Raw genomic sequence first — 10,697 nt, forward strand, 5'->3', positions numbered from 1 at the left:
CCGATTCAACATGTTGTGAATCGGCTCGGTGTGTCCGGGCCTTAACATAGTGATATAATTATGTTCAGGAAGTAAACAAAGGAGTCCAATTGAGGCATTTAACGCAGAGGGTGTGTGGTTAAGAAAGAGGGAACATATGGGATTTTAGCCTTTGCAGACCATTTACATGCACACAAACATAACACACTACAGGAAAGGGGAAACCCAAAAGGCATAATAAGGCTGCTTTAAGTGGCTTTGTTTGTCCCTATGTTAACATGTTTATGTTATAGTTCAGCCATGAACATTTTCTAAACCTAATGCCCAGAAAGCTCCCACATGTTTACATGCATCTGGTTTCACCATATTTGTCTGAGTTCCTGTTTGTCAGGATGGTTTTCTTGCCAGAGGAATGCTGTTTATCTTTCCCCTCCACTGGCTGCTTTGACTCAAACCCCAATCTCACAAAATCTTGATTGTTTATATAAACTTTGATTATGTGTTTTTATCATATCCCTTTAATCATTAGCATGTACATGACTTTTATTGCCTACAGCTGTTGCTTTAGATTAATTAAAATATATTTTCTTCTAAACTTCTAATCTCTAGTGTTACCAGGGAATTTGGCTGTGAACTGTTTACATTCCCTTGTTTATTTTGTACATTCCTGAATAATGATATGTCTTTTAAAGTTGCCTTTAGCTTAGCGGTGGTGACGTGAAGTCATGTGACCGTGCTGTAGTTCCTTTATAGCCCAACATTAGCCTCCTTTAGCTTAGTGGTGGTGACGTGAAGTCATGTGACCGTGCTGTTGTTACTTTATAGCCTAACATTAGCTTTTTAGTTCTGGAGATTGCATTTACGCTTCGACTCAAAAGTGGTTTTAATATGTGGAGATTATCATGCTGAACAAAATGCATAAACACGTGTTTGCTACATAGCTTATTTTATTACATATTCCAAAATCCAATCGAAAAGGCCCATTGGCTTTTTGTTGAGGGAACCAAAGATACATCACCCTTTGCTCCTTTTTCACAACTTAAATCCATGTGTTTATGCCTGCGCCATTATACACAAAAGCAAATTCCATGTAGGAGTAAACCCACTTCTGATTGTCTGTTTTGAAATGTAAATGTAGTCTTCAGCAGGGGTGGGAAGTAGTGGGGTAGAAATACTTTGTTACTGTACTTAAGTACATTTTTCTGGTATCAGTACTTTACTCCACTACTCATTTTACTGACAACTTTTAACTTTGACTTCTTACATGTTGAACACAAATACCTGTACTTTCTACTTCTTACATGTTGAACACAAATACCTGTACTTTCTACTTCTTACATGTTGAACTCAAATACCTGTACTTTCTACTTCTTACATGTTGAACACAAATACCTGTACTTTCTACTTCTTACATGTTGAACACAAATACCTGTACTTTCTACTTCTTACATGTTGAACTCAAATACCTGTACTTTCTACTTCTCTCATTTTCCAAACAGCTGGTTCCTTTAGTTTGAATGTGTGTTTGGTGGCGTGGTCATTATTATTTAGAGTCATTGCGTGCCTATTGATTTGAACACGATCCGTGTATCCATCATTTCCTGCTCTTCTCTAAAGAAGAGGGACCAATGAAAACGTTGTCATGTTGCCGTTGTTCAGCATGGAAACATTCATTAGCTAACAATGACATTATTGTTCTATTAATATAAAGGGAGGTCAGGTACTCTTTAAAACAGCTGCTAGTTATGGGTACTTTTTACTGAAGCACATTTCAAAGCCTCTTTACTTTTACTTGAGTAAAGAAGTTTAGTCAGTACTTCTACTTTTACCAGAGTATTTTTAAACACGAGTATCTGTACTTCTACTTGAGTACAGGATGTGTGTACTTTTGCCCTCTCTGGTCTTCGGAGTCTGAAGTTGAGTAAAACAGGACTGGATTATAGGAAAAACTGAGGTTCATGTCTTTAGGGGGCTCAGTGGAGGGGTTAGTCACTCACTGAGGGGTTTAAAAGGTAAAAGAAGGTCTGGTGTGACTAACTCCTGAGTGACAGGAAGTTTGTTGTAGTGGCTCGAGCAGAGGCTGACTATTTTGGGCCAGCTCCTCTTCCTCAGAGCTAATTCCTCTTTTCACCCGTTCTCTCTTTCCTTATTCCCCAGATGTGTTTCCTTCCTGAAAGTCAAAAGGCTTTACTTCTCCTCTTTTCCAACCCCTCACTGACGCACTTCTGCATCCCTCGGGGGGGAACTGGAGGGAGGGCCAGCGGCTAAGATTGAGTAATTATTGCTTTTTTTTACGCTTGTGGTTTTCTTGTTAGGAAAAAACATGGTGATAGTTCCTGTTTTTATATTTCTTTGAGTGCAAAAGACACACTATTTGCATGCTTGAACCTAGCAGGTCACATGATAGTCTTCTAAATAGTAGACAGAAAAATGCCTCACATATTTGCTTACACATGTGTGTTGTTTATGGTTACTATCAGAGCCTCACACGAGACCTTTCTTTTTACAACAAACCGCTGTAGTAGGAACATTTCTATGTGCTCCCTTTAGATCCGACTTTAACACATTTATGAATGACATGTTAAGACATCACAAACACAGCATTTCTCCTTTTTAGGCATTATATGTTACAACTTTACTATAATGGTCAATTTGTGGTTTATATTAACATCAACCTCACAATTCACCAACTGTGATTGGTTCCTAATTTAAATGTTGTATAGGAGAATGGATCTAAGTAGGCCACAACAAAACACTGTATAAGGCCATTTAGGTGACCGAATAGTATATAATTAAAGCTAAAATGGTGTGGTAGCAACCCGTCAATCACAAGGTAGCCCCGCCCTAAATCATACCCTGCTTTACTGTCTATTTTACTCTAAATTGGACCATAACTTCCAAAATAAACATAATTCTTTACTGAAAAGTACTTGCAACTCTAGATATTGAGGCCAACATACTCAATAGGCGCTTTCACACCGGAGTACTTTTCCCTTTTAGTTCCGATAGTTCCTGGGATTTTGCGTTCACACCAAAAAGAGAACTTAGTTCATGAGAACTTTTACCCCCTTTTTATGCGGCTTTCACACCAGCGCTTTTCCCTTTCTAGCTCCGAGCTAGAGTTTTTCTGGTTCAGCTCCGGTTTCCCTTTTCTGCTCCCGCTCTGTTCACACCGCCCAGCACCCGACTGGTGCTGCCGCTGCTACGTCATGACGTCCCGTTTACATCGCTGATTTGCTCCCCAACGGCATTACGGCGCTCACAACAACAACAACAACAATAACTGCGTCGGGTCGATGATCGTGTTGCTTTTAATCACACGAAGCCAGAATAAATTGAATAACGACTTCTCCAACCTTATACTTTTCTCCAGAGTGCCGTGGTTCATTGTTTATTAATGTGTTTCTGCAGCATTTACCGACCGCTGCAGTGTTGGCTGCTCTTCCACGGGAGTTTATTCTCCCGTTAGCTCCCGGTTAGCTCACACTGCAGCGGCCGCTCTAAAGTATTCACTGTCCGACTCACACAAGCAGCTGATACATATCCCCAGTTCCCCTTAGCCTAAGTGAATGTGTGTCAGTCTCAATTGACGCTGTTTGGTAACACAACGCTGTTATGAAAGTTTCTCTGGTATAAAATGGGTGATGTTAGCATAGCAACCGAAGCTAAACTGACTACTTGCTATTGCTATCCTATTGTGGCATAAACCGTTTTCTACAGGCACATTTTACCGGCGTATTTTTATTATGATTCTACTTGTGATAGTCGGACACGACAACCTGTGCAGCCCATGTATTGATTCCATCCGATAGCTGCTACAATACAAAACAAAACGTCTGCCTCTCTCCACAATGATCAATAACAGTGAACGGATGGTCAAAGTAAGGTACAAATAAACAGAATCACATGAAGCCTGTAAGTGTTGCCTGACTTTATAAAGTGTGTTTATAAGCACTACTGCTTGTAGGCAGGCATGACAGTCGACCCATGTTCAGTTTCCTGCACGCCTCGACGTAAGAGAGACGTAAGCGACGCCACCTCTTAGCTCCGAAGCTCTTGCCTCTAGACCGACAATTTTTTGGAGCTGGAAGTGAACCGGATTCCGGAGCTAAGAGCCGGCGCCGCTGCGGTGTGAACAGGAAAAACCGGCGCTTTTCAGGCTCCAGCTCCGAGCCGGAGCTGAAAAAGCGCTGGTGTGAAAGGGGCGTTAGTGCCTGCTAGAGAAGTGGTACTTTCCTGGGGAGAAAAAAAATCCAATTTCTGATTGGCTGGGCGAATTGCAAACCACGCCCCGTATAACTCGGAAACGTTTTTTAAATTGTATTTCAGTCAGACAACTCACGTGTTCCTTTAACATGTTTATTAGAAGCAGCATATAGTTGAGTTTGGCGACTAGGCTCGGGCCTCATCACTCCACAGATATACATAGCACGATGAGTGATGATTAAATAACTAACCCCCGAGCCTACAGGTGGAAGCTGGGGTGGTGGTGGGGCAGGCAAGCAGCAGCGACGTGGAAGTAGCTGCAGCAATAGCAGCAGCAAGCAATGCATGGAGAGATATCTGGCAGGTTAAATAGAGCGGCATATTAAGGAGACTCTGTTTGGTTGGTTGTAGAGTGGCAAGGGGGCGTTATGTATGAATGCAGCATAAGTGCTCGAGTTGACTGCCTGAACTAGCTCGCAGGCTTCGCCCCATTTACTGGCATTAGCATTATTAGCATTAGCATTATCCCCACGCACCAACGGAGAGAGACTAACTTATGGCAACACAAAATAAAACATGGGAGCGGTGGAGATGAGGAGGTGTCGGTGTTCTGGCGATTTACTCGGAAGGCTTCAGTAGAAGCTGCTGGGAGTCCCAGCAGCATGGGGGAACCAAGTGCTGGGAACTAATGGCACATTTCCACTGCAGCGGGGTAGCCCTGTTTAAGCGTCCCTAAGCGTCCTCGCTCAGGCCTCGGGCTGCCTCGCTGGCCGTCCGAGGCCGTGGCGCATTTCCATTACAGTTTAGGACCTGGGGTAGCAACGCAGTGTAGGCGGGGCATCTGTGCAGAGACATCCTGGAACACTTTCACATTTCGAGTTGTCCCGTCGAGCTCCTGCTGGATTTTATCATCCCAATGAGATATAGGAACGTCGTCACCTCCTCGGTCGACCACGGTGTGCTTTTCTTTGACGTTGCCATTTTTGTAGCTCCTCCGTTTACACGAATGCTGTGTATAAAAATGCTGCAAGCTTGCTTCTAGATATATATGCGATGCTAGGGATGATCTCGCGCGCGATCTTGTGACGATTCTCTCTGACCAATCAGCAGTCGAGAGTGTTGACGTCACTAGTTCAGCCCTGGCCCTGGCCTGATAGAACCACGATTTTATGGGGCCGGAAAAAGTACCCGCTAGCCTGTGCTAGGCTATATGGAAAGGCCACCAAAAACTGGCCTGGCCGCTTGAGGACGATTAAGGACGCTTAAACGGGGCTACCCGCTGCAGTTGAAATGCGCCATAAGTACTCTTTTTGGTGTGAACGCAACATAAGGGGTACTAACGGAACTAAAGGGGAAAAGTACGGGGAAAAGCACATTATCCCGCTTATTACATGGCCACATTCTCAACAAAGTAACGACATGACTCCCAATATTAATTGAAATGCTTGTATAGATTTAGAAAATGTTTTTAAGGATTTAAAAAATAGTACGCTATTATTTATTTAAAATGACATGCATCCGCTAAGAAAAATAGTCCGTTGTTACTGTTTGAATAACGTAGCAACGTCAGGAACTGCTTCGATAGTGTTTTTGAGGAGCTTTTTGATTACAGATTTGAAAACATCGCTGCATGCTTTAAAAGTAGCACAATTCATTATGTCAAAGCTTGGAAAGTATCTAGATATCCCTGCCCTAATGCCAAAGTAACTGGCTACTGAATATGTGTTGCCGTTTGCTCTGGAACATTGCGTAAAAAGGAGGGTTTCTGCCCGTTACTTCTCCGCTGTTTTCTTGTCCCAGTTTGAAAAGCAAACTGCATTTTCGGCCAAACTGTATGCAGTTAAATCGACCGAACTTTTTTCTGCAGATGTAAGCGTCCTTAACAATGGTAAATAAATCATTGACAGCGGTATGTCTGTTCTGGATTAACAACGTGTCACGTGTTCTGAATTGACCAATCAGAATCGAGTATTCAACTAAACCATGTAATAATGTCTCAAAACGTATGTTACAAAGCCAATTTGTCCAGTGTTTCATACTCAACTTGTTGATCGTTGCGAAAGTAGTAGATCAGTGAATTTTGCCATACTTATACACAATTATGAATCAGAATCAGAATGAGAAACAGGTTTATTCCCAGGTTGACAAGTACGAGGAATTTGACTTGGTGTTGTGGTGCATACAAGCACAGATAGAAAACTATTTTATGCACTCACGTTGCACATGTAAGTACAGAAGTATTTGAGACACAGCATATAAAGTATGTTTGTCATACATGTGTAGCAGAGGGCCCATTATCTCTTAATCTATCCATGCCGATGATCATTTTAAGAGGAATTGCTGACTTATCATTCCTTTACATTATTCACATTTACAGACACACACACAGAAACTGACGGTTATCGCCTGACTTCACTCATTCCCTGCAGGATTCACATTAAAAGCTCACTTTACTTGGCTAGCAGGAATCCCACAGGCCCAGTCTTGTTAACCCTAACCGTCCCAACACCAACAAAACCACGCCACAAAGTCCTGTTCCACGTGCAGAACTTCTTAAAAAACACGATACACTCGGAAAAAGGGGTGTGTGTGGATCTGAGAAAGCAAACAGGGTGGAGGCAAGGCAAGGCAAGTGTATTCCTATAGCACCTTTCAACACAAGGCAATTCAAAGTGCTTTACAAAAATGAAAGACATTAAGATGACCAGCCTTGAGCAGCCGCTATCTGCCTTAAGGAGGGGCTGCCCTAGCATTTTGTTGCTGATGTTACCAGTTTGTGACCGGGCAACTCTCGGTGAGAGATAGTTATTGATGTGGGACACCTGGAACACATCCTTCTGTGGTAGATGACCCGAGCCGTAAGCGATAACAAATGTGATTCAGTGTCCTCAGCTGTTTAGTCTATCTATTGAAGAATGTTGATTATTACACTCTGAACTAGTTAAAACCTGGAGCTGCAGGAGGGCTCTTCAGAATGAGATGCCAACCACTTGGCATCTCAACCGTGTGGTCAGACCGTGGCCCGTGACATGTCTTGTGAATTCTCTGGCCGAAGCTCCAAATAAACCGTCAGTGTTTGCCATCAAAGCTCTAGCTCTCCTCGTGTCTCTCTGAGTCCTGACTCCAATTGCTTCAGAAGTTTCCCCCACAATGAATAACACAGGTACATGAATACAAGTGACAGTGCAGTATGAGATGTGAATAGTTCAATTAAAAGCAGCGGCAAAAAGAAAAGTCTTGAGCCTGGATTTGAAAGTAGTCAGAGTTTCAGCGGACCTGCAGGTTTCTGGGAGCTTGTTCCAGATATTTGGAGCATAACAACTGAACTTCTCCATGTTTAGTTCTGACTCTGGGGACAGAAAGCAACACCTGAGAGTTCTGGATGGTTCATAATTTAGCAGGAGGTCAGAAATATACTTTGGCCCCAGGGTCGGCTCTAGAACAAATCGAATGGGGGGGAAATCATTTACAAAGGGGGGGCACACACTGCCGTCAACAACCAACACACAAACACCAACGCAACTTCAAAAAACATGCTGTAAAGTCTATTGTCTTTCACACACATTGCAGGGTGTAGTGCTATTTTATAGCGCACCTATGACTTGTGCATACATGCACGGTTGTGGCACGACCACCAAAACAGAAATATATAAGGATATAGGCCACCATATAAAAAGGGTGCAAATGTATTTAGTATCCTATCCATGTGAACATGTTTTAGGTGGGTGTGGACCTAACCTGCTCTAGGAGGGTCTGGGTGCATGCTCCCCCGGGAAGATTATTTTAAAAATATTGAAGTTAAATACATCAATCTGGTGCACTTTGAGAGCAACATGAAGAGATCTATGGATAGCCTACATCTCTCAGCATCCATATGAAACAGAACTGTACACAGATTTACTTTTTCTTTATGGATATTTTACTAATCACTCCCCCTTTAAACTGTATTCTTGTGTTACTGTCCTATAGTATTTCATACCCGTTTTTTATTTATTCTCTTATTCTTTAATAACTATAATGATCATATAAAGGTAGGCCTATTCCTCGCAAATACTTGTTTACATAAATGGTGACCAAACCGTTTGAGACCCACTGAGATAACTTACACCAAAGTTAACTATCTAAACACTGAGAGAGTCCTTACCTCACTGAGCTGAGGTTATACGATCCTCTCAGTCTGACAGGAGAGGTCTCTCCTCCACCTTGGTGTAGAAACAGCTCTTTATATCTGTTAGCATAGCTAGCTAACCAGATGCTAACATCAACATTCCACGTTACCGCTTTCGCACTCACAAAATGCGCTCGTGCCACACACACACAGAGCCGAGCTTGAATGAAACACAGAGACCCAGAAGTAGGCTACTTGTACTGTACTGTATATCATATTATTTTCGATGGCTTTACTGTATAATCACTAATCAGTGTAACAGATGGACAGATCGCCACCGGGCTTTCATCTAAACACACAGCCACGTAATGATAACAAAACAAAGGTCGGGGGTCATTGGTTAAGCAACACACCAATCAGAGAGCAGCAGTGAGCACAGCTCAGGCTGTGTTTTATATTTGTATTCTTTATTTCTGACGTATTTCACACAAAAAACCTTTAGTGGAAACGTTTTCACTTATAGGATTTTTTTTGTGCCCACCCTGCGTTGGGGGGGCACAGTGACTCATTTGGGGGGGCATGGCCCGCGAATGACCCCCCATGACGCCGACCCTGTTTGGCCCTAATCCATTCAATGCTTTATGAAGCAGCAGGTTATTTATTTGTACCCGTAGGTAGATTCTGTTTGCAGAGAAAAAGACAAGGGTTCCATCCTGACACTAAAAACAAACACAAACAACAGACACATCTCTAATAAAGGACTAGTACAAGTACAAGTATACCCTGCTCAACCAAATCTCAAAATATTTAAAAAATATTTTAAGAAGGAAAACACTAGTACAAACATGGACATTCAAAATTCACAATTAAATAAATAAAAATAGGCATCTGTGTGACACTCCTATGATGTGTTAATTTGTGCAATAGCTGCTGGGATAAAACTGTTTTTATACCGCTTCGTTCTACTCCTTGGGACAAGTAACCTCCGGCCCGAAGGAAGCGAATACTACGAAGCAGTATTTAGAAATCAGTTATTTGACACACAGGAAGCCAGTGTAAAGACTTCAGAACTGGAGTGATCCACCTGGTTTGTGAGGCAAGGTGGGGCAGGCGTGCACGCTCCGTTATTGTCCCAGAAGATCGTGGGTGTATGACCTGTGTTTGCTGGGTTGTGAACATGTGCAGGGAGGAGCAGGATTAAGTGCTGAGTCTGCAACCTGTTATTACTTCTGCACAATAATTACTGCATTCATGACCACTAAATATCACTGTATTCATACAGCTTTAAGCCACAGTTCAAGAGGTGATATTTGCAGATATTATATGGTACTTGCAAAGTGATGACAGCATAATAATCTGCTCTACTGTTATAAGGAAATGCAATAAATGAACATGCATTAGCAGGCTTGAAGAGATGAAATAATGCAAAACAGCAGTTACTCTTTTCATGATTTTAGTTTGGTGTGTGTATAGTTTCCTGTTTTATTTTGAAATTCTGTTCTCCTTGTGTCTTTTCTTGTCTTCCCTCATGTTCCTGATTGTCTGATTGTGACCAGCTGTTGTGTTTCACCTCTCCAGCTGTGTCCTGTCTTGCGATTGCTCTTGTGCAGAGATGGCAAAAGTACACGCATCCTTTACTCAAGTAGAAGTACAGATACTCTGGTTAAAGTAGAAGTGCTGACTAAACTTCTTTACCACTTCCTTATCACTGTGTTAGCATTGGAGCATTTTAGCATTTATCTTACTGCTGTACTGAGCCTCCGATGACTATAGCTATAGAGCAGGAGTGTCAAACTCAAATACACAGTGGGCCAAAATAAAAAAACGGGTACTAGTCGAGGGCCGGACTGGTTCAATGTTTATTGCAGAACTTATTGAAATGAACTTATTGCACATATTAAACCTGGAACTAACAAAGCTTAAATGATTGCCTATAAAAACAACATTACACATTAAATAATCAGTTGCATTCATTTCTTATGGCTCTATCTGCAGCTTTTCCGGAGTCATTTCTTATGATTACATTTTCCCACAGGCCAACAACAGCTTCAACAAAACTATTTCCCTCAAAGAGAAAACCAAACATGCCCTGTTGTCGTGAGAGACAAAGTGCAGAAGGAAACATCCATTAAACTCGGTTTGCTGCTCTGTGATGCTAGTTCAGATACTTGGCATCTCATCTTGGGTGCAAGTTCATCAATGTTTGGGCTCAGGCTCTGAGCTGAGGAGACCCTCAGGATGGAATGAAAGTGTGCGTGCAATATACCGGCGGGCCAGATCTAATAGTAATTAGAAATTATCCTGCAGGCCGAAATTAAGTCCACCAAGGGCCTGATTTGGCCCCCGGGCCTTGAGTTTGACACATGTGCTGTAGACCCTTAGCCTTGTTGTAAAATAGTTACCA

The sequence above is a fragment of the Gymnodraco acuticeps genome, unplaced genomic scaffold, assembly GCF_902827175.1.
Source record: "Gymnodraco acuticeps unplaced genomic scaffold, fGymAcu1.1, whole genome shotgun sequence".
Classification (NCBI taxonomy): domain Eukaryota; kingdom Metazoa; phylum Chordata; class Actinopteri; order Perciformes; family Bathydraconidae; genus Gymnodraco; species Gymnodraco acuticeps.